The sequence below is a fragment of the Mandrillus leucophaeus genome, unplaced genomic scaffold (assembly GCF_000951045.1).
Source record: "Mandrillus leucophaeus isolate KB7577 unplaced genomic scaffold, Mleu.le_1.0 Scaffold93, whole genome shotgun sequence".
Classification (NCBI taxonomy): domain Eukaryota; kingdom Metazoa; phylum Chordata; class Mammalia; order Primates; family Cercopithecidae; genus Mandrillus; species Mandrillus leucophaeus.
This window is the reverse complement of record NW_012110141.1, coordinates 2,395,871-2,408,184: the sequence shown is the minus strand read 5'-3', so window position 1 is coordinate 2,408,184 and position 12,314 is coordinate 2,395,871. Positions and strand designations below refer to the sequence as shown.

Here is a 12,314-nt window from a genome sequence, read left to right as displayed (position 1 = left end):
TCTGCCCTTCCGTGGGGAATAAAGTCAATTCGGTGGCTCATGACTAGTGTATGGTGGAAGTTGGAGGTGGGAGGGAACACAACAGAAAATAACAGAGGACATTTCATGTGGTATGGCTAAGTACTGTTTCATGAAACCTTTATTTCTGTTATATTTATTATTTATATGTCTATGTATATACTAGGTTTCAACACAGGATGTGTTTCTTATAGCACACTCACTGGGCCACAAAGGACTACCCAATGAACTGAATGTGTCCCCCTCAAATTTCATGTCAAAATCCTAACCCAAGATGATGGTATTAGGAGGTGATTAGGTCATGGGGGTGGGATTAGGGCTCTTATAAAGGAGATCCCAGAAAGCTCTTTCTCCCTCTTTCTGTCGCGTGAGGGTACTACAAGAAGTTGTCCATCTGTAAGCTGGAAGAGAGCCCTCTCCAGAACCTGACCATGCTGGCAACTGATCGTGGACTCTCAGCCTCCAGAACTATGAGAAATAAACTGTTTTTGTTTATGAACCACCCAGTTTATGGCATTTTGTTATGGCAGCCTGAACCACCTAAGACAAGTTGGTATTTTTCTCTTATTTACAGTTCAGGTTTGACTAACTGGAAAAGCTATGTGCAAAGATTAAATGAAAGCTTGGGTTACGCCAATTTATATTAACCAGTTTCTATAGGATGCTACCATCCCGTCTCTTATTCTATTCTAAAAATACCCAGATCATAAAGGAGAATTTTTTTTTTTCAGATTTTAGATTCAGGGGTTACACATGCAGGTTTGTTACCTGGGTATATCGCATGATGTTGAGGATTGGGCTTCAACTGACTCACCACCCAAGTAGTGAACACAGTACTCAATAGGTAGTTTTTCAACCCCTACCTCCCTCCTTCCCTGTCCCCTTTGGAGTTCCCAGTATCTACTGTTCCCAATTTTATGTCCACGTGTACCCAATGGTTAGCTCACACTTACAAGTGAGAACATGTGGTATTTGGTTGCTTCTGTGTTAATTTACTTAGGATAATGGCCTCCAGATGCATCCACGTTGCTACAGAACATGATTTTGTTCTTTCTTATGGCTGCATAATAATCCATGGTGTATATATACCACATTTTCTTCATCCAATCCATCATTGATGGGCACCTAGGTTGATTCCTTGTCTTTGCTATTATGAATAGTGCTGCAATGAATGTGTGAGTGCAGGTGTCTTTTTGATAGAACAATTTATTTTCCTTTGGGTATATATCCAGTAATGGGATTGCTGGGTTGACTGATAATTCTATATTCAGTTCTTTGAGAAATCTCCAAACTGTTTTCCACAGTGGCTGAACTAATTTGCAAACCAACCAATCGCGCATAAGCACTCCCTTTCCTCTGAACCTTGCCAGCATAGGTTATTTTTTGACTTTTTAATCATAGCCATTCTGACTGGTGTGCAATGGTATCTCATTGTGGTTTTGATTTGCACTTCTCTGGTGATTAGTGATGATAAGCATTTTTTCATGTTTTTTGGGCACTTGTATGTCTTCCAGGAGAATGCTTTAGCCTCCAACTAACTCCTTCTTTAACAACTGCTTCACTCTTAAATAATGACGTTCTATTAGCCTTTATATTTAGATTAAATGTTATATTCTGTGACGGGTGAGATCAGGCAAACCTCTTTAAGTCAAGTTATATGGTATGTCATCCCTTTTAAGTTGAAGCCAGATAGTTGTCCACAGATGTGCAGAACAAGTCAGATGTAACTGGCCGTATCCTTGAAGACAGGAATTCTTTTTAGGACAACCCCCTTTCAACTGCATCTCCATCTTCTTTCCTCTAAATAATCATTCCCATTCCTTCACATCTCTTGCTATGCTTTCCCTCCTTTTACTTTTACAATTTTAATTTTTAAAATAAGTAATCCAGACATATGGGTCCAAATTCAGAGGTACAAATAAGTATGGGATGAAAATTCCCCTCGCATCCATGTCCCCCAGCTAGCCAATTCACCTCCCCAGAGGCAAACAAAGACACTAGTATCAAAGGTATTCTTCCAGAAATATTTTATATCATGCCTTTGGGGCAACCTTCCTTGGGGGGGTAATACCTGCAGCTACCATTATGGAAATGCGGATCATGACAGCTGTGAAATTAGGCAGTGGTAATGAAAGTTGAAGATTAAGTCCATGGGCAGGATCAGCAATATGAAGTGGTTCATTCATGATCTCTGTGCATTTCCTTTCTTTACTGGAAATTTACAAAAAGGATTTTTTTAAGGTAAAAGTATTGGTATTCATTTACTTATCCACTCAAGACAATTCTGCATGTGCCAACACTATGGGGATGCAATGAGCCCTGATGATTAGCAGCTGGTGGGGACGCAGGAATGAGTCAAGTAATCATACTGTTGAAGTCTTCCTGGAGAGCGAACCGCTGGTCCTGTCCTATACTGGGGATGGGTGGCCAAGGCCTCCTTTCAAAAGTAACCCTGAAGCGTGGTCAGCCAATGCTGCACAGAGGGTGTGAAGCTGGCGGGTGCAAGTATGGCTCAGAAACAGCAAGGGGCAGAGTGGTGGATCTGAGACTGGAGTGGCAGCAGGATCAGGACTGTGCAGGGCCCTGGAACCATGTCAATGACCCAGATCTTCACTCCAGGCACAAAGGGAGGCCACTGAAGAGTCTGGGGGCAGATCCCTGTGTTTCTCTCTCTCCAGCACTCCCAGCCCCAGGCCCTATCCCTTGGTCAGGAAGTTTTCCTGCACCCATGTCAACTGGTTCCTGTTATGAGGAAATACAGAGAGAATGATTTTGAGTCATGTTTCTTTATCTATCCTGGCAGTTATGCAAAGCAACCCAGGCCTTTTCCTCAAAGCTGCCAGGATAAGCCACAGTCAAGAGTCAGAGACAGGTGCCTTTTGGGAGAGGCTTAGATTTTATTCCTAGACCACAGGTGGTGAATTTCGCTACTATGGTGGCCACAAATGTGACGTTGCAAGGTCCTGAGGGAACTCAGGCCCAGTGTATAAGCAACTGTGGAAGTAGAGCAGTCTTTGGTTCTTTGTTGGAGTGAGTGGAGTGCACTTGCGAACTGCCGGAGAACTCCTAAGAACTTGGTATTTGGGGTAGGGTTGGGTAAGTCCCTAGGGCTACACTGGAGTATCCAACCTGCTCCTTTAAAAGTAGTCCACTGTAGTTATGAACCTGCCTCTGACTGGACTCCAGGAGAGCAAAAACATCAGGGTAGAAAGCTACTTGGAAAAACAAGTCCTCAGAAGGCTGTCCAAGAGCTCAAAAGGCCACTGAGGTGGAGAGCCCTGGGGCCAGAATTTGTGTGCTTCCGTGAGGGCTTGGCCAGGTGCAGGAGGTAGAGATCTGGCCAGCAGAGCCTCAGGTGTCCTCCAACCATCACAAGTGCCCCGGTTACAATATGTAATATGGGTAATGGATCCTAGGAGACCCAGAGTGGACTCAGGAGACCAGTGAGGTTCTGGCTTAGTCCTGCAGAGAGACAAGAAGTTGGGCTAGGATAGAATCCGTACAAATGATGAGAAGCAGATGGAATGGGGGAGATATGCAGGAAGCAAAATCAATAGACATTGATGATGGATTAGATGTAGTGTGTGCAAAGGGTGGAGCCAAGGATGGCTCCCAAGTTTCTGCTCGTGCTACTTGGTGACTAGCGGTGCCCACCAGAGAGCTGGGAACCTCATAGGAGTATCAGATGTGGAGGAAAAAGATCATGGTTCTGGTTTTGAACATGTAGAATTTGAGGTACCTTTGGCATATCCAAGTGTAATGTCAATTATGCAAACTGGAGTTCAGAGAAACACTTAGTTTGGAGATATAAATTTTAGATTCACTTATGTTCTCCTTTTTAAAGCTCTTATTTCTAAACTATACTTTGAAGTGCTACAGCATGAAACAGAGAAAAAGAGTATAGGCTTCCTAGTCAGAAAAGCCAGGGCTAGAACCTTCGTGCCATCCCTTACTGGTTCTGTGCTCCGATACAAGTTACTACTAACCTGACTAGGTTTTCATTTCTTTCTCTTCAGTGAAGAAATACTGCAGCCCGCCTCGGAGGCACATGGTGATGAAAAGAAACAGCACTTGAAAAGTGACTGGAACAGAGTAAGCTCTCAGCACAGTCAGCCTCCTTGACAGCCAGGACCATGTTTGTATTAACACTTTCTTATACCCCATAATACCCATCACTTGGCAGGCTCTGTGACTACCAAAAGCCTTTTTATATTCTATCTCAAGTCCTAGATAGCCAAACCATTCACAATACTTTGCTCTCCTGTGATCCACACACTTCTGAGAAAAGCCAAGACTAGCAGAGGGAGAATTTTTCATTTCGCCCCTCATATTTCTGAAGGAGCAGGCAGATAGCACTCCCGCAACACACCCTGGGTTTACCTGGGAATACTGAACGCTTCTGGAGGCTTATACTTGGAGCAACAGATTTACCATTTACTGGCAATATTGGGTATGCATCAGAATCACCTGAAGGCCTGTCATCCATCCACAGAGTTCATCTGCATTTCTTTTCTTTTTTTTTCTTGAGTCAGAGTTTTACTCTTGTCGCCCAGGCTGGAGTGCAATGGTGCAATCATGGCTCACTGCAGCCTCCCCATCCTGGGTTCAAGTGATTCTCCTGCCTCAGCCTCCCAAGTAGCTGGGACTACAGGCACCTGCCACCACGCCCGGCTAATTTTTGTATTTTTGGTAGAGATGGGGTTTCACAATGTTGGCCAGGCTGGTCTCGAACTCCTGACCTCAGGTGATCCACCTGCCTTGGGCTCCCAAGGTGCTGGGATTATAGCTGTGAGCCACCGCGCCCAGCCTCATCTGCATTTCTCACAAATTCTCAGGTAGTGATGACTCTGTTGGTCTAAGGACTACACTTTGAGAGTCACTGCCTTGGCTTCTTCCTTGGTATTGGGACTGCTGATGTGGCTGATGTTTAAATAAATACCAACTCAAATATCAACTTTATGTGAGGCATCATAGAAATTGCCTTGTATATGAACACCAAAGTGTCTTAATTAGGAATTAATATGTTTATGATTTAGGTACATTTAGAGCCCATTTTAACAGTGTGGGAACGTTTTGTTTTGTGCTTGGTAATTTCCTCCTGGTTGTTCGCTACTATTCATTTCTAAGTAAATGAAAGAAGTCAGTCTTTAAATAGACAGTGTTTTCTTAATAATCATGCCAGAATTTATCATCTAAGCAAGTGTTTTCTCATCCTTAAGGGTTCGGTCATCATTGTAAAGGAGCTGCCATAGCTAACACGTAAGCACTGTCCTCTCAGTCTGATTCAGCTTGAGTAACCTAAATGATGACCCACTTCATCTTGACAGGATGGATGGGGCTTATTCATGTATTCATTTAAATATTTACTGAGGACCTACTATGTGCCAAACACAAGAAAAACAGTGTTATGAACCATGGCCTCTGCCCTCAAGGAGTTTACAATCTTGGGTTGAATGTGAGTTTGGGCACAGGTGACAGGAAAACAAGTGAAATACATAAATGAATAATTATCTGTGTTAATCTGTTTTTGCATTGCCATAAAGGAATACCTAAGGCTGCGTAATTAATAAAGAAAAGAGGTTTTATTTTGGCTCACAGTTCTGCAGGCTGTACACGAGGCACAGCGCCAGCATGTGCCTCTGGTGAGGGAGGGCCCCAGGAAGCTTACAGTCATGGGGGAAGGTGAGGGGGAGTCTGTGTAAGAGAGGGAGCAAGGTAGGGGTAGGAGATGCCACACGCTTTGAAACAACCAGATCTCATGTAAACTCATAGAGCAAGAGCTCACTCATTACCACGGGGAGGGTACTAAGCCATTCATGAGGGATCCATCCACATGACCCAAACTCTTTCCATCAGGCCCCACCTCTAGCATGGGGAATCACATTTCAACCTGAGATTCGGAGGGGACAAACATCGAAACTGTATCAGTATCCCCTGTGACAAGTGAACAAAACATATGGAGGTCTCCTTTAGGTTGGAAGAAAAGAAAAGGCCCCAGGAGGAGGTGATATTTAAGCTGATTAACTTAGAGAAGCTTAAAGTCCATTCTTGTCTCTGTACCCTGAACCAAACTCACTATTATGCCACTCTGGGCATTTGAAAACTATGCTTATTGGATACTTTCAAAGAAAAACAGAACATATTTAATGTTTATTTTTCTCCTAAAGAAGAGAAATAATACAAAATTATTCCTAGGCATTTTGGTTAAAAAAGTTGGAGTCTAGTGAATAAATACCATTTATGATTTAAAAAAAAAGAACTACTAAAAACTATCAACATTAATATCTATCAGACTGCCTAATATTTCTAAAATGGTTTGAAAAATAACAGAATCAATAGAATAATTATGGAACATCCCAAGATTTTGAAAAGTGATATTCGTTTGGATACATAAATTGTTCAGTAAACACTTATTAAGTCCTCACCATCTGCCAGCACAGTGCCAAGTTCCAAGAATACAAATATAAATAAAACATGATGCTTAGCCTTCTCCATTGACAAATATTTGCTGAACACCTATGATGTGCTTACTACTCCCTCAAGAAGGCCTTTGCATTGCTTTTTAGTTGTTGTTGCTGTTTTGTTTCTTTACTTTATTACCAAACATATGATCAAGTGATCCAGAGAGCACAACGATGGCCATGGTTTAAAAAAGAAAGAAAAAAATGTATATTAAATCAAAAACCTACTGTGCAACGTGTTGAATCCACTGCATGTCTTCAGTCTGTCTATGAAAGAAGGAAAGCATATTTTTATGACTCGCTCTAATTTCATCCTCCCCTACAAACCCCTTGCTCAGCATGACTGAATGGCGAAGGCTTAAATATCACCTTTTCTCTTACAAACTGAATGAACTTTCTGCAGTCCTGTCTGAGCTTTAGTTCCAATTCAAGATAATTATAATCCCTGGGCCCCTAGTACTTACAATTCCAACCCTTGCCTGAACTTCCACTGAAAGACATACACACCCATTTTTAAAACGGGAGCAATACCAAACACTCAACGCTTTATATTTCATTGCAATTTCACAACTGATTTTCTAAGAATATTAGAGAAAACTTGTCTCAAGAACTTATTGTGCATCCATCATGTAAATTACCGAAAACATATTACATACTCATTGTTTACTGAGTCCCATAAACAATACAGAAGACTTCCTACAAGAACACACACATCATGTTGTTCATTCCAGTGCTAGTTTGCTTTCACTTAAAATGATAATACCAAGGCACCACTGTCAGCTTACTGAACATGCAACCTTGTCCCAATCACTCTGTTTCAAATCTTTTCAAGAGTCATCTAGTTTGGGCAGGATTCCTGTGTTTTCCTGTGTGAACATCTCCTCTATACACCTCTGATGAAGCGATACAGAAGTAAATACAATTGAGAATAGAATGTACAAAACCAAGCCTGTTTTCCCTGACCTAATCTTATATATTAAAAGGAACCTGACTGAATACAATTCTCTGTCAACAGCAGCTGATTGTTTACGACACAGTACCACAAAAATTTCATCAATAAATTAAGTTTAAAGTTGATTTTTAAAAAGAAAAAAAAACAGAAGCCTAGGTTTCCTCCCACCCCGGTTTTCCTGGCACTCAGCAAAAAGTAACACATCCTGCTCTATTGATAAGACCACAAATGAACAGTGTAGCTACATAATGTACAGTTCTAACCGGCCAGCTTCTAAAAAAAATGAAGGACTCCTTCCAACTCCCATTAATGCACTTGATACAAAGAGAACATGTTTCAGCAACAAATACATTTAGGACTTGATGTTTTACAGAATCTAACGAAGACTCTGGCCATAGGGGGAAAAAAAAATTCCAGGATATTAAATATTCTGACTCACCATCTAACAGAAGTACAAGCAAAATGCAAATGCAAATTGAATGTATACATATTTATGACTTTACCAGCTGCATGACAAGGCTACCTTTGGCTTCTGGCTTTATATACCAGGAAGAGAAGTTGAGAATACCAGCATACATTTGTGTTTCTTTTCCTTTCTTTCCTGAGACAAGGCCTCACTGTGTCACCCAGGCTAGAGTACAGTGGTGCGATCACAGCTCACTGCAACCTCGAACTCCTGGGCTCCAGTGATCCTCCCACTTCAGCCTCCGAAGTAGCTGGGACCACAGGCACGTGCCACCATGCCCAGCTAAATTTTTATTTTTTTATAGATGGGGTCTAGATATGTTGCCTAGGCTGGTCTCAAACTCCTGGGCTCAAGTGATTCTCCCACCTCGGCCTCTCATGGGATTACAGGTCTTTGGTTTCTATTCAGACAGTTTCCTCTCTCCCCGCACTGATTGGAGCAAAGTATTATTTCTGAGTCTGGTGATGTACATAAGCCAAAAGAATCATAGTGAATAGATAAAAACAAACATTTTTGGCGGAGTGCAGGGGCTCACACCTGTAATCCCAGCACTTTGGGAAGCTGATGCATGTAGATTGCTTGCATTCAGGAGTTACAGACCAGCCTAGGCAACATGGTGAAACCCTGTCTCTATAAAAAATACAAAAATTAGCCGGGCAGGACAGTGCATGCCTGTTGTGCCAGCTACTCAGGAAGCTGAGGTGGGAGGATTACCTGAGCCTGGGGAGGTTGAGGCTGGAGTGAACCATGGTTGGGCCACTGCACTCCAGCCTGGGAAACAGAGTGAGACCTTGTCTCAAAAGAACAAAAAAAAAAAAGTAAAAAGAAAAAAAAAAAAAAAACATATTCTGTTTAATGGCATCTGCTTGGGCAAGAAAACTTAAACATATAAATGCTAAACCATTTCCAAATGTACTAACTCTCTAATAATGATAGTAAACAGAAGTTTTCTGTTAATCTCTATGATTTCTAAAAGTCAAAACTGTACCTTCACCATAGAACTCCTGGGACAAACTTGAATATGAATCTTCTTAAGAATACCACATTGATCTTGGTCCTCCTGTTATCATCTTTGTGACCATAAGTAAGTCAATTCACCTAAGTTTTAGTTTTCTTATCCATAAAAGGTACTTCTAAACTAATGAATATTTAAATTATCAGAAGAAGATAGACATCAATCCCCAGTATAAATTGCAGATCCATTAATAATATTTAAGATCACTATATTCTTTATTATCATTCTTCCAAACATAAAAACACTACTTGTCTGTATATAAAGAGGAGGAGTGGAAAGAGAAGATTGTTAAAAGGAACAGAAACTAGGTTGGTTTTGTTAATTAGGTTCCCCCTCTGAAACCACGAGCCAGTATTAGCGTCTCCTGAAATTTACTCAATACCCTATTTTAAAAACAGAATGGTTTCTCCATCTCAAGACATACCCTTTCGTAAAATGGGACAAGTCAATTTCTAGGAATGTGTCTTTCAGCAGCTGTACTACTAAGGCGGGGGAGGCAAACAAAGGGGCATAACACAGATGACATGAGTCTACTGTCTACAGGGAGAAAGAAAAGCTCTTCCCTCTATAACGCATTCAGAAAAGAGAGCAACAATGGGCTCTGTACCTGCCAGCTTCAGGAGGCACAAGCCTATAGGCAAATTATCTTATGTGTGGGGAATTTACATGGTGAGATGCTTTCTATGTTTTACAGCATGTGTTTTCCTTATGAATGACTTCATTCACCTCCTTCATTAATTCAACAGTTATTTATTGAGTACTTACTTTATGCAAACCAAAAGCTAAAAAAAAAAAAAAAAAGTTACGAGCTTACAATTAGAATATTCAAGTAAGCCCTGACATGTACCTTACAGTAAGTACTTCAGCCCCTCAGAATATTTTCAAGTCAAACAGCAACACTAAACAATATACTGTAGATGCTAAGCTAAAACGCACTTGTTACGTTTCATTCCTTTGATGACGTGGTATGTAGTAAAGGTGGGAAGGGATAAACTAAAGCTGAAAGAGTAATTAGCCAGGTCTCTTAGGTGATATAGGGTAAAAAGGTGTCCTTTGTCTAGAGAAAATGATACCAGATTACAAACACATTGCTAAACAACACAGAATGCTCAAGTTGGAAAGAAAAAACACAATTTCATACTAACGTTTTGTTTTATATGTGAGACACTTGAGACTTGGAAGTGATATGATTTGGCCCAGGTCATACAGCCAAATGCAGTCCCAGAACTAGAACCCAGGTCACAGGGGGCATGCTGAACAGTCCCTTGTGTATTGCAGTTTCCATGATGTGTCCTCATTGCTATCAGAACTGAAATGATGGCAGAATACACAAAGCAATGGACTGGATATCAGAAGACCCAAGTTCTAGTCTTGTAAACTCCTCTAAATTAGATGTAAATCCATGAAAAACTCCCACTGCCTGTCTAAACCTCAGTTTCCTCATCCATAAAATGTAAACAGTAATTTACAGGGAGACTGTGCAGACCACAATAAATGCAGAAGACCTCTACCATTAAAAAAACCACCTTATATAAGTACAGAGCAGGCACCTGGTTATGACAGAAAACCTAACAGTGATTCTAATACCAGCACTTGTTACCTTGATAAATCTCTGAATCTGTGGGCCTCACGTTCCTTCTGTGTTTACATGGTAAATAATCTTCGCCCTGCCTCCCTCAGAAATGTTTGGAATTAGGTGAGAACACTCAAAAGAATTTACAAATTGCAAGACACTGATGCAAATGTAAGGTGTTATTATTAAATCTCTCTAGTCTTAATGTGGACAAAAATGCAATGTGGTTCTATCATTCAGTGCTTTACAGTTTTCCTTCTCAGGTAAGATGTCATCATACATCAGTCTCAAACTCACCAGCTTTCTCATCAGTCCTCATAAGTCTCTGCCCACAGGACCATATCAGAACCCACCGTTTCCCTCCGCTCAGAGATCACACATGAAACTCACTCAGCCTCCCACTGGTTTACACTTGGCCGATTAAGGTTTTTTTTTCCCAGAGTCTCCTTTCAGCTGGGAATGCTCTAGCAAAGCTTCCATGACCACTACTCTACTTCATCACATTAGAGTCCTAGTGAAACCAATCCTTTCGCCTTTCTCCACTCCAACAGCTGCGGAACGCTTTAGCCTCTTCGCAGAACAGGAGAGAAGTCTCTGGCTGAATGTGCTTCATTAGAGGGACAAAAGGGGTTCCCCAAACCAAGACTCAGAAGTACTGACACAGAGACACCGCTTCTTCCTTGCACGAGATTAACACATTCTAAGGTCCTACCGGTCTCTTAAGGATCATTCACCTTAGAGCTAGGGCCTCCTGCATCTGAGAATGTCACAGAGAGGTAGTGATAGTGGGTGTTATTTCTGGTCTGCAATACGCTCCCTTTAAAAAAGCATCAGAGTAACTAGGATTGCCTTGTTCGGAGCCCTAATTTCAGTAGATTCAATGAAAGAATTCATCAATCTACCCAAACAACTTCTCCGGAACAGGTTTCTACTCAACCACGCTGAGCACCAGACAAGAGAGCTGGGGGTTGGGGGGATAAGAAATGACAACACACTCATCTGCATAGATGCGAGATAAGCAGACATTTGTTGTCTTCTGTTCTGGCGGACTCCTGGCACCGGCATAATAAATCAAACCAGGGCATTCTCCCTCCCCAGTGCCCCTACACTCCCAGCCCCTGCCCCAGATGTTGAAGCGTCACGTTGACCAGGCTGGGGGAGAAAGCCTGGGAAACGCAGAAGTCTGTTGCTGCATTTAGACTGGAACCATACCGCACCTGTTCAATCCGGCTCCAGCGCCAGAAATGAGCAGAACACCAACTCACAAGCCCCTCTTGAGATACCAGGGGCGCCTAACAAGTTCACCGCTGTTTCGTACCGGGGGAGGGTGGTGGGAGACCTTTCCTTCAGCTGTCAAACTCCGCAGGTTCCCCTGGAAGGGGGAGAGGACTCCTATTTAAGTGAACCCAGCGTGTTCTCCGAGCGTCACTGCGGCCCCGGGCATCCGGGTGAGGAGCCGGTGGGTGCCCGTTGGGAGCGCGCAGCTGTGGCCCCAGCGGAACGAAGGTCCCGCTTCGGCGGCCACGGGCGCCCTCTCCACGTCACCCCCAGCACAACGCAGACAGGCAAAGTGGAAGGGTAGAGAGACCGACGGGTTTCAGCAGAGATGCAGAGCCCCCAAGCGCGAGCCCCCTCTGAAGGGTCTAGTGGAAGGGGCCGGGGACGCACAGGAAACTTACCTCACCCGGGCAGCATTCGGGTGCCTCCGCTACCAAGACCAGTTGCGCCACAGTCTGCAAGTTATCGGGAGGTTGTCGCTTCCCCACGGCGAAGGGAGAGCAGTGCAGGCGAGGGGCGGGAGGCGCAGCGTCGCGGAGTGGGCGGCGGGT

General features: G+C 42.8%; 1 protein-coding gene across 2 annotated transcripts in view; it reads right to left on the bottom strand.

Annotated features, from left to right (window-relative positions):
* PIP5K1B (phosphatidylinositol-4-phosphate 5-kinase, type I, beta) overlaps positions 1-12,313 on the bottom strand; it is a 316,932-nt gene extending 304,619 nt beyond the window's left edge. For both annotated transcript variants that reach the window (XM_011970143.1, XM_011970145.1), the window contains exon 1: positions 12,165-12,313. The gene's annotated coding sequence lies outside the window, so the exon portion shown is untranslated. The remainder of the gene's footprint in view (positions 1-12,164) is intronic.
* Position 12,314: the final 1 nt, after the last annotated feature.